Raw genomic sequence first — 12,650 nt, 5'->3', positions numbered from 1 at the left:
TCGTGTGCTCAGCATCTCTCCGAGATTCTCTCCCATTTGCTGACATAATAGTACCAGTGTAATATCTTGTATATATCGATGGTACTCTGTAATAACGACACAACTCAAAACCAAAAGTAGTAAAAAAAACCCTTACTACTATTCAGTGGCTCATGATAAGGATTGGATACCTTAAGAGTTGTTTTGTTTAATGAGTTGTGTCGTTATTGCGGAGGACCATGGGTATGTATATACATACATATATATGTATATGTCTGCTTTAATGTTCATCTGCAAAAGCAAACACTCAGACACCGCAAACGCACAAAAAAAAAAAATAATAATTTATTAAAGCACATATATATATATATACATATTGAATGCGTTGTACAAACAGAACGATCAACTAAAAAAAAGGATATACAGTTAATATACTTCAGTACATACATACATCCGCGCATACATACATATGTACATACATAGGTGCGCAAAATTTTATGAGAAAAGGTAATGCATCCGCAGAGTGGTACAAATATGCATAGCAAACCATACAAAATTGTTTATAAAAACAACAGCAACAAGTTCATACGTACATACATACCCACATACATATGTATGTATGTACACTTTTGGTCAGCTGATTAAGTCAAGTGATATTTCGACTAGGTTTGGTTATTTTTCTTTTGTTTATTTATAAAAGTTTAGCACTTCACCTAACCAGCACCACATAAATCCACATTTCAAACTTCGTACAAAAATTATGAAAATTCAACAAACTTTAACAATTGCACCCAAAAATTTTAAACTTTTTATTTAGAACTTTTAGAAGGCATTTCTCCCATACAAACGACATTGTCGAGCATACTTTGGATGGAAGAAAATGCACAACACCGTCAGCCAAAAACAAAAATACTCAAAATAAACGCGATATTCTAGTGCTTGAAATTTTCACTTTGACCTACTAAAATTTAATGTTCTACAAAACTGCATACCACAATTTTTTCTAAAAATTCTTAATAAAAAGTGTAAGATATTTGGAGCATTTGTAAAAGTTTATTAAATTATCAAAATTTTTGTACAAAGTTTGAAATGTGGATTTATTTGGCGCTCGTTAAGTAAAGTGCTAGACTTGTATACAAAAAATATAAACATAAAATAAACAAAAGAAAAATAACCAAAACTAGTCACTAGACTTAATCAGCTGACCACAAGTGTATGTATGCACATGCAAAATATTAAATGCAAACATGATAACCCTCCCATCGATGCGTACGAAATGGATAAAGTATACATGGGTATGTATGTATGAATGAGCGCCAAATGCAGAATTCATGTGCTGACAGAGATCCCGAAAAACCAAGAGTACGCGAGTACATGACATCCACTTCACCTAACATGAACAGAGAAAATTGTGCCAATTACACAATACTGCAGCTACCAGTTTGCCAAATAGTTTGTGTGATGTACAAGTACACTGCATCCAAAAATTGTACATGAACATGCTTTTATAATCCCGTCAAAGTGCCAGATCGTTCATGTGTTTAAATGGGGCGGGAAGATCTATCCGGATTTTTTGAGTATCCGGATCATCAATCGTGATAATTCAAATTTTTTGAAATCGGATGAAAACTTTGGAAGTTTGCAACAATCAAATTCTAGAAATTATTTCATCTAACTTTATTAGCTTAAGAAAACAAAATTTGTGAAAAGGGAATTTCTAATACCTGTTCGTCCTTGTGAGCCAAATCAACATTATTTTTTGTAAATTTTAGAGAATTGTCTCTTTCATTTAGTACCCATATTTTTATCCTACATTGCACTTAATTTTTAAATTTCAAATTCATTAAAAAAAATTTTCATGCCAGAGACAAAAGCTAAAAACGCAGTTTTACTATGTTTGGCCCATAGTCCATGGGTGCTAACATTTACTGTTCCGTGAATCTTTTGGTTTTTATCGCACAGTCTGATAGATTGTTATTCATCATTTTAAAGGTCTATTAATACTCTTCCCAAGCCAGGGCTGATTTCAAAAAATCCGATGACAAATGGTCAACCTGTTAGTAAGTAAGAGCATCAATTTCGAAAATAACTGTTTTCTTTTTTTAATAAAAAGGAGGTTACTCAATGTCTGGTTAATACTAAGTAAAAGCTAAACATTGTTACATAATCGACTCCCAGTTATATATAGTGCGAACAACTAAACAAATAGTACTGAGTTAGAAATTTTGCGTGCATAAGGAATAAATCAGCATAATCCTTTTATCTGATAAAGTTTGTTTTTGTTTGGTAAGCAAAACATAGCTTTTAGAGCATAAAATTAATTTATATTTTCCAAGGAAAACATAAAACTTAATAAATAACTTTCAGCATGATAAAAAACAAAGCAAGATAGAACTTTTTTTCAATTCATCGGCCATGATTTTATTATTATTATTATATTTAAAAAAAAGAAGGTTTTCTAATAGGTTGATTGAAAATGTAAAAGAATATTTGTGAGAAATTTTATAATTATAATTCTGAAAAACATCAAAAATGCTTACAACGGTTCTGCCTTTCTATATTTTTATGATGACTTTCACTTTCAAAGCAATAACTGAAACTCTAAAAGAACTTAAATTTTCTGAACCTACATTAAACTTGAAAAATTTTCGAGTTATTAGTAAAACTAAAAAAAAACTTAAAAGGCTATTTCTTTAATCACACAAATACATTTAGTGTGTACCTGTATACCTAAAGAAAAAAATACAGACCCACACATACATATACATAGGTAGATATATTTGTATTTACCCTACTCATAAATATTAAGTTATTAAGAGAGAACAAAATCGAGTGGGGATGCATTACTGAGAGAAATCACACACTCTTTTGACATTTTACACGTATTATATGTCGTTTTCCAACACTGTACATACTAAAGTAGTCTCCAGCGCTAGGTAGTACAATTGCCAGAAGAATATGTGAGTATAAGTGAGCAGATAAAATACTTCTGTTGCAATGCGAGCGGAAAAAGGTAGAAACAGAAGATAAATTAAGTAATAAGTATGGTGAGAATATTTGTATGCGCCCCCACCAAACGCGCAGTGTGCAAAGGCTGAAGATAGTAGATTTTTGATTGTTTGAATTTCAAATGTCTTTTTTCTCTCAGAATTTAAAAAAAAAAGTCGCATATGTACACTTATTTTTAGAGTAGTTTCCATTCATTTTAATAGTGGCAGACTGTGGCTCACTGCAACACTACAACACTCTACATTCAGCCTTTCGTTGTACTCTTTATTACTCTTAACCTGTATGTTTGCGCTTTTATTTTTTATCCAATTGAAATGCCTCAGTTAGATCCGCAACCGGATAAGCTACCACACACCATAGCTCATGCATGAAAATTCGGCAGTCGACTGAGGTTTCCCAATTTTTGTGTTAGTTTGGTGTGCGAGATTAGACCAACATTGGTGCTCTCTCTCGTTGTCTATACACTTTGCAGTGGTGTTGTACATCGTATATTGGGAGGTCTCGCTGCTTTCGTGGTATTCCGACTGCGACGTCAACGCCGACTCAAGTGAACGCGTCTGGCAAAATTACGGTGACGGGTTCAGGTTCTCTCCATCAGACGTATACACTTCAGTTAGATTTTTGCTTTGGGTTGCGCCTGGCCAAGTGACATACACACGCGAAAAAACAAATTACCAGCTAGCTTACGCTGTACGGTGTTAAAATTTTTTTTTAGTGAACTCAATATTCTTATTAATAATCATAATCCAAGGTGGATATACATAGATAAATAAGTAGAAAAGTAAAAAATAGCAGCGATATCCAAAACGAAGTAACCTCGATATGTGTATAAAAAATATATTTATCAAGTTGGTTTTTTTTAGCAAAAAAACGCCTTTCTTGTAGAATTTAAGTTTTCTTTAGAATTAAAGTCTCTATCGCCGATTTCGTTTCGTTTATTTCGGCTTTCGGTTTTAGCTTCTTCGGTTTTTTCGCGTGCGAATATAAACTGTAAAAGTGCAAAAAAACTTCAGTTATGAAATATTCAGTCGAGCGTTTATAGTAAATATCTTGGCTCCCAAACCACCAGCGTACATAGAGCAAATAACAGCGCAGCTGTCAGACTTGGAAGTGGAAAGTGGCAGCCGCTGTTGGAGAGGAGGACTACGTACAACATACATACATAAGTACATACTAACCAACGTGTGTCGAAGGCGCGTGTGTGCGGAAGGCGTGTACAAAGTAAGGCAAACTGAATACTTAGTGATTAATTTTTTTCTAAGAACTAGGAGGCATATACAAAAAGAACAGTGACAATAAAATGACAGAAAATATCAGTCGATTCTTTGATGTTGTGGTGTCATAGGGCACCGAAAAGTGTGATAAAATATTTGCATAAATACAACAAATATACTCACTAATTAAAAATTAACTAAAAAGTATGTAACAAATAATTGTGACATGTATAAGTACATTCAAAATCCGCAGCTAGTCATATGCATGTATGCAACTTATTAGGAAAATAATTAAAAATTATTAAAACAAAAAATAAAATTAAATTAAATTTGTATTACAATACAAGTTCGGCCAAACACTAACATATTGTGTAAGCATCAATCCATTATTATTATTATTATAAATGAATAAAGTAAAATAAAATAAAATAAAAGTAAAAAAAAAAAATAAAATCCATAAATTTATTTAAAATAAAATTAAATTAAGTAATGAAAAAATAAAATCAAACTAAACTAATTAGACAAAAATAAAATAAAATAAATTTTTTTTTGCATAAAAGAATTTAAAATTAAATTAAGTAAAAAACCAAATGAACAAAATAAATGAAAATGGATGAAATAAATTAAAATTTCGTAGAAATGTACGTTTACATACCTTTGGCTATAGCTGAGTGTGCAGAGGTGCGTGCTCTTATTGGTTAGAATCCAGGAGATCCCAAGATGTTAAAACGTTAACACAAATTTTTGTTTTGTATTACTAAGCTGTGAAAAGGCATCTGCGAAGTGCAGAATGGAAGCGTATTCGAACGAAAAAGCCGCTAAACACATATCTATGTACAGTACACAAGCCCGCTGCATCCTTTTTTCGATACTTCCGAACTAGTTCTAAATTCGACAGATAAGATGTAGTTCGTTTCGCATACCTTTTTCTCTAGTTTCGAACCAGTTCTAAATTTGTCACCTTAGATATAGATTTCTAGTGGAAAAAGTGAAATACAATAGTTTTTTAAAAGTACCACATTTCGCTGATTTTGGACTGGTGGGGATCTAGTTACTATTGGACTGATTCGATAAGATCTAGTACGGAACTAGAAATTTGGATTCTCTAGTCCGCGGTTTCCCTGCAGGGTATGTATGCACTTAGATTAGATTTAGAGGAGGGAGCGGGTCACCTAGTTACCGCGACCGAAACGATCTATTATAACAAGCCTCTATTAAACTACAGGTCATCTTTGATCCACATAGGTGATCCTAGTAAGCGAAGTCTGGTCCTGGTAGGAGCTTCACAGTGGCACATAATGTGCTCTGGTGTTCCTGTTCTTCGTTACACAACCAAAACTGGTCAGAGTTGACAACTCCTATGTTTGACAAGTGTTTCATTACCCTACAGTGGCCAGTAAGAAAGCCTGTAACAATTGTAAGAATGTTCATGCCTACTGAGGTGAAGGGGTTTTTCGGTTATCTTTGCTGATATATCCGGAATGATGGGCTTGGCCTGCCTGTTACCTTCCGTCTTTGTCCAGTAATGTTGTGCTTCATTCTTCATCCACATACAGTAGTTCCGCCTAACGGAGCTCCATGGCAGACCGGTAAAAGGTCCTGGGCCTATGAATCCCTGTGCTGCCCCTTTTCTGGCGAGAATATCTGCCACTTCATTGCCTATGACTGCATTGTGTCCCGGTACCCATATGAGGTATATCCGGTTCCCGGAGGCGGTCAGAATTAAAAGTTGAAGACAGTCTCACACCAGCCTTGACGTGACCTCGTACGCTTTAAGAGCGAGGAGCGGCGCTCTGCTTTCCGAGTGTATGTAGATGTGTTTTTTGGTTGCCCCACTTTCTACATACTGCCTCAGACAAAGTTCAATGGCGTGAAGTTCGGCCTGAAAGACAGAGTTACCCTGCCCCATGCTGGTGAAAAGGAGCAGTCTGGATTACATGCCGCAGACTCCTGCTCCGACGCCGTGGTCAGTCTTTGAGCCGTCAGTATACCAGATGTGGCTGTCCTTCCGGGGTTTAGGTCGTTCGTTGTCCCAGTTATTCCTATCAAGAAGAACCTCGAGAGTCACCGTTGGTGATGTTCTCATCGTGCCAGTGATGCCCACGCCCTCCAGTCTCTGTAGTTTGCTGAGCTTTGCCTGTGTGGACTTAACTTCCGCCTTCTTCCGCCAGACGGGTGCAGCACAGGGGAGAATGGGTTTGGAGAAGGCATCATACATTCACCTCGCCAGTTTAGGTCTGATGCACCAGTTCCGTGCCATAAGTTTCCGGCAGGTTCAGATAGAGTTTTTGAATAGTTTTACTTAGATAGGCATTCCATGAGAGCTTGTCATCAAGGATAACCCCTAGATATTTGACATCTTTGGAGAAGTGTATCTTTTTAAATTGAAGGAATGGTTCTACTAATTTGTCCCTTTTCCTTTTCCTGAAGAAAATAACTATGCTGGTCTTCTTCGGGTTAACGTTTAACCCATTTTTACTACACCAATTGGCAACTATCTTCATAGCATTCAGTGGGAGGTTAGAGATCGTATCTTCGATCCTACCTGTGATTAGGATGACAATGCCATCCGCATAGCCCTGAACGCCGAAGCCTTTTTCGCTAAGAAGGCAGAGGAGTTCATCTACTACGATGGACCATGGCAGAGGGGAGATCACTCCCCCCTGCGGGCAAACTTTCGTAGTTAAGAATCTGACCCTTTCCTGTCCTAGAGTGAATGTAATGGTTCTGAATTTAAGGACGTTTTCTATCCAGCGACATGTGGTTTGATCAACCCCTCTGCGGCGGACGCAATTGTGTGCTCCGTGTTATCGAAAGCGCCCTCCACATCCAAGAAACAACCCACCGCCACCTCTTTTTCCTCCAGGGACTTTTCAATTCTCCTTGTTAGAATCTGAATCTGAGCGTGGATAGTAGATCTTCCTGGAAGATAGGCATATTGGTGTCTGTGCAAAGGGTTCCTGGTAAGGAAACTATCTCTGATATGCCTATCTACGATTCTTTTCATTGTTTTTAGTAGGAAGGACGTGAGACTAATGGCTCGGTATGACTTTGGTTGGCCTGCTGGTTTTCCCCCACCTTGGAGATGTAGCGGACCGTCACTTCGTACCATTGTAGTGGAAGGGACGCCCACGCGGAACATGCTCTGAAAAGTGGTATCAGGAAGGGTAGAAAGCGGGGAAGTCCTTTGAAGATGAGCTGGGAAAATGCCATCTGCTCTAGGTGCGCTGAAAGGCGCTGAGGCAGATATGGCCCATTGGTTCTATCCTCGTCGATTGGCGATTCTCCAATCCTCTGCCCAGGAGCGTTGTATCCCAGTCTGCGTGTGGATTGTTCTGGTTGTGCTCAGTAGCAAACAATCAGGAAAATGTCCTTACTAATGACAATATTTAATGTACTACATGTGTTCTCATTCAAAATATGTATGTATGTATTACAAAAATTCGTATTGCAACTAGAAATTGACAAAAATACATGCCTAGTCATCGTGATTGAGTTTTTCGCACGTAAACGTCAAATAGCAAAGTACATACATAAATACATATTTATGTGTGTAGATATGTTTGTACACGGGCTACCTGCAATAAAACCATATTTTTTCTATATTTTTCGTTGTCTACAATCACATATGATTTGTCCGAAAATAATAAATCACCTGTAAGGCAATAAACGTGACTACATACATATGTATCTATGTATGTATATATTTTTGCATTTTGCATTGCAGATTTCGTACAACTTAAGAATTTACTTTCGTAAAAGTAAAACTTATATGTACTTGCATGTGTATAACAAAAACCGAAATATTTTTTTTAGTGTTTTATATTAAACTAGTGAACCCGCACGGCGTTAAAATGCCCAAGCTAGAATTTCAAAAACCTACAAGCTATTCCAAATGTTCTCACCGTTTCGCATAGTCGGTTTTTAATATTATCAAATTTTAAATCACCCTGTACCGATAGAAGGTTTCTAATTTCAAAAAATAAAACTTCATCGCACATCTACAGGCTAAGGGTCTTCATTTTGACTTCGCATATTTCGGAAATAATTAGGCAGGTTATACATTTTATCTCCGAGTGAACTTCTACAAAGCTTAATTTCAATTCCAAGCGATTTTGATTTAAAATTACTCGGAAGTAAATTGCAGAATCTACCTGAAAGCCTTTTCAAACCCATTTCGATTGATATCCATCCTTTAAAAATTCATTTAACTTATTAAATAATAATAATATTAAATAAAATACGTGGCAATCCTCCTAAATATATTTCACAACTGCATTATTACTAACACCCACATTTTATTAATTCATTTAACTTTTTAAATAATTTGAATTTTCAGGTTCTAACAAATAACTAACTCTTTTCTTTGACGCCAATATATACGCCCAAATTTTAAAACATATTTGAATTGGTAATTGCTTTAAGTTAAGGTGAGTTGGATTTTCTAAACAGGTGGCAACCTTCCTAAACAAATTTCAGAAATAAAGCCTCTTTAAACCCGTTTCGATGAAACCCGTCTTTTAATAATTCATTCAAGTTATAAAATAATTGGAATGTCACTGTATAAACATATGGCAAACATCTGCAAATATTCTAGATGTACTAACTCGAGTTTTCTTAACACTCTTTTGCTTCACATTTCAAATAACTTGCGTAAAACTTAATTAAATTTGACTTTTTTAACAGATGGCAACCCTCTTCAAAAGTAATCTGAAATGGCGATCCATATTTTAATTAACTGATGAATGAAGTTGAGTTTTGTTTTTGAAACATGTGGTAACCTCGCTAATTATAGTTCGGAAATAAAGATTTTTCAAATCCCATTCGATTGATACCCACATTTTTGTAATTCATTTAACTTACTTAATAATTTGAATTAATTTTTTAAACAGGTGCCAACCCTCTTCCAACACCACAAAAATATTCTTAGTGTCCTAGCTAAGGACTGCTTAACACTCTTTTGTTTGACATCCATATTTTGACATTTCATATATCTTGCAGATAAGTTAACTAAATTCGACATTTCAAGCAGGTGGCAACCCTCTTTAAAATAATTTCGTACTACGACCTTCTAAACCTCCTTTCGTTTGACACCCATACGTTGAAACATATTTCTCCAAACTAATTCCCTTAATTCAAATTGAATTTCATTTTTTAAACAGGTGGCAACCCTCCTGTAGTTAAGCTCAGAAGCAAAGCTTTTTGAAACCATTTCGATTGATACCCATTTTGTAATAATTGATTTATTTTTTTAATAATTTGAATATATTTTTATAAAAGGTGGCAACTCTTTTCGAAAAAGTAAAACCTTATCGCATATCTGCAGTCCAAGCCCTTTGTTTGTTTTGGAAAATCGAACGAACGGTGCGGTTATGATGGCATTGCTTATTAAATAGTTTTAATTCAATTGTTCTATAGGTGGCAACTCTGTTCGAAAAAATAAAACCAGTTTGCACATTCGCATTAGTTTGACACCCCATTTGTGAAAATCGAACGAGCGGTGCAGATCTTTTATCCTGAACCAAAAATTCCTTCACGTATTATATATGTATGTATATAGATTATACACATATATACCCTGCAAGAACAGTGACTATCATTTGACAAATCATTTGAGTGGCAAGGCTGATAGAGATTTCTGTCACTGGCTACCTACAAGTTTCTATCAAACTCTAAAGGGCAGTGTGAAAAATCTGATGTAAACATTTGTGTTCCGTCTTCCTCCGACTCTTTTTAACCAACGCAAAATTTGTATATGTGTTAGTAAGGTAAATGAGAATGTGTTAGTTTCCATCACACAATTCTTGTTGGGTAGATACCAAAAAACAAAAGAATCGTAGCAAATTCAAATCTACGTATATAAGTACTGATTACTTCCATTTCTATTGATAACAAACACTGCACCGGCACTTATCATTTGTCTATGTTTACTTCGTTAGGTGCAACAGTATTGATAGCATGATATAATACTTAATATGAGCAGTTAGCACAACTTATAAAGCGCCAAATAATCGATATATGTATGTTTATATTGATTTCGTTGACTTTCATATAAATCTATGCTAGTATGTATGTATGTAAATATTCGCAAAGTTAGAAAAATCTTCGCTTCAGGAATCCTTGCTCGCATCTCAATACGTTGAAATGTACGCACCTATACATACATATATTTATGAATATACATATGTATTTTGTACATATGCATACTTCTATGCACTAAGAGAGAGTGCAAAAGAGAATTCCGTGAAGTTTTACGAGCTAAGTATATTTTTAAGTACCTCTCTCTCCGCTTTGAGAGTGATTTAAAAGGACTAATGAACTGTGATACAAACAAAATATGATAAATAATTTAATGAATTTCTTATGAGTTCTCGATAATATTACTGCTAATTATGTAATCAGCATTCTAATGTATTCAAAAGGTTCAAAAAATTTCATATTAAAACACATTTATTTCTCGATACTAGGTAATGCAAAATTGAATGCCCCACTTTTCCTAGGATATCGCCCCGAGAAAAAATACATTTTCGAATATGAAAAGGGTTGTTTTACTGATTATTTTTTCCGATTACTATACATTACATTTTGCCACTGGGATGCTTTGGAATATGCCTTTAATTTGGCAATTCCGGTAGGGCATAGCACATATTTCGAGTATGGTTGAAAAATTTTGAAAAAGTATTTTCTAAGCATTTTCAGGTACCAATAAATAATAAACTTATGGCTTCGGTAAAAGGTTTGTGCGTTCAAAATGACAGACCTAATTTGAAAGCAAACAGTTCGCGTTTTTCCCCACAATAATGCAACGGCGAAAATTATTTGACCAGAAACAAGGTCAACATTGCAAAGTTAGAACCTTATCAGTGTTGGCAGATTTTATTTTCAAAGCACTGTGAATTCCAAGATAAGACTGAACTTTCAACAAAAAAAAAAACTGTAAACTCCAAAACCCGAAGAAATGTTTAAATGTTAAGGTTATTTAACTATTTTATTGGAATGCAGCTGTCCTTTTATTATTAAAACAAAAGAATCGCGGCACCTCCAACGACTCTTTTTAACTTAAAAATTTACTATTAAAAAAAACAAGAGAAATAATTTAATTTATTCTATCAAAAGTGAAATTTTGACAAAGCTGTAATTTGTACAGGAGGTAATTAAAAAAAAAATCTATAGGCTTATCTATAAAATGGTTTACAGTTAAAACTGTGAATATGGCAACATGGCTCCGTGAGTATCTTCTTCGGAAGGACAAATCTAAAATGAGGCTTTAAAAAGTGTTTTAGAAAATGATAAGTAGGTAAGGGATACGTTAGCATAGAAACAAAAAAATATTAGGTATTATTAAACTTCTTTTTTTTTTTGGTAAATTCCGAAAACCTTTACCTTCAATATCCCATTTAATTATTGAACTGAAAACGAATTCATAAACAATAGCGTGGGCCGAAAATCCGCTTAGGCTTGACCACTAAGTCCATCAAAGTTCAATGTGCTCAAAAAATAAAAATTAATAAATACATTACTTAAAAAATTTATTTTACTGAAATTGCAATTATCTTCAAAAGTATAAGTCCATAATTTGGTATTTTTTTTTTAGAATCGAAGTAAGCTCAGAAAAAAAATTGTTTAGAACTTGAACTTTGATGGACTTGGGCGAGCCTAAGATATTGACCAACAATTGTCATCTTTCATACAGTTTGTTTTTAGAGCACAATGAACCATTTTTTTTGCTATTACCAACCAAAATTCTACGCTAATAAACAACTTTAGTTTCCCAACGTTCGCAGTATTTGTACCAAGCAAACACAGTTTCAAACGTTTGAGAAAAATGTATTTCTCAATATGATATCAAATGTTTTTCGCAACGCGACACATTAGCTTACTAGGACATGCCTGTCCATTCCATTTTCCCACTGGGTATATACAAAACTTGCATAAGTATATCGTTTGCGCTAGTGATCGAGTACACAAAAGTGTACAATAAATGATTAAAATCATTTGTACTAATAGCTGTATTAAAAGTCAGTGAGAGAATGATAGGAATTAGGCGAGAGGCAGAAGCAAAAGTTCCGCACCTGCGAGGCCTGCCGCAATAAACGAAAGTATTTCTATGCGCATACTTGGTAATGCTTTCCAGGCCTTATGTTCACATTTGTAGGATTAGGTGAGTATACATGTATGCATGTACATATGTATATATGTATATGTAGATTACAAGCATTTGGACATACATTCATATTTGCCTATCCATATGCGCGTATGACATGCACTTCCGTTTGCCTTAAACTTCAAATGATTTTTCAACGAGTTTTTGTACGTACATACATATATGTCTGTATATACTTACTTGAGAATAACTGCTTTCAACACTTTTTTTCGCGGATATGTTTTTACGTTTTTTACTAAACATTTTTTCTCATTTTAACATTTTGACATTAGGGTGACCCAAAA

The 12,650-nt window shown here is 34.7% G+C and overlaps 1 protein-coding gene across 6 annotated transcripts in view; it reads left to right on the top strand.

The window, feature by feature from the left end:
- LOC118737160 (elongation of very long chain fatty acids protein AAEL008004) overlaps positions 1-12,650 on the top strand; it is a 157,768-nt gene that overhangs the window by 68,644 nt on the left and 76,474 nt on the right. For 2 of the 6 annotated variants that reach the window (XM_036467496.1, XM_036467495.1), the window contains exon 1: positions 3,595-4,209. The exons of 1 other annotated variant lie outside the window; for it this stretch is intronic. The gene's annotated coding sequence lies outside the window, so the exon portion shown is untranslated. Of the gene's footprint in view, positions 1-3,594; positions 4,210-12,650 lie in introns of those variants that run through there. 3 more of the 6 variants (XM_036467490.1, XM_036467489.1, XM_036467491.1) reach the window with 3 other exon arrangements.

This window comes from Rhagoletis pomonella, unplaced genomic scaffold (genome assembly GCF_013731165.1).
Source record: "Rhagoletis pomonella isolate Grant_MI unplaced genomic scaffold, Rhpom_1.0 Rhpom_scaffold_00004, whole genome shotgun sequence".
NCBI lineage: Eukaryota > Metazoa > Arthropoda > Insecta > Diptera > Tephritidae > Rhagoletis > Rhagoletis pomonella.
This window is presented reverse-complemented; position numbering and strand designations above follow the sequence as displayed.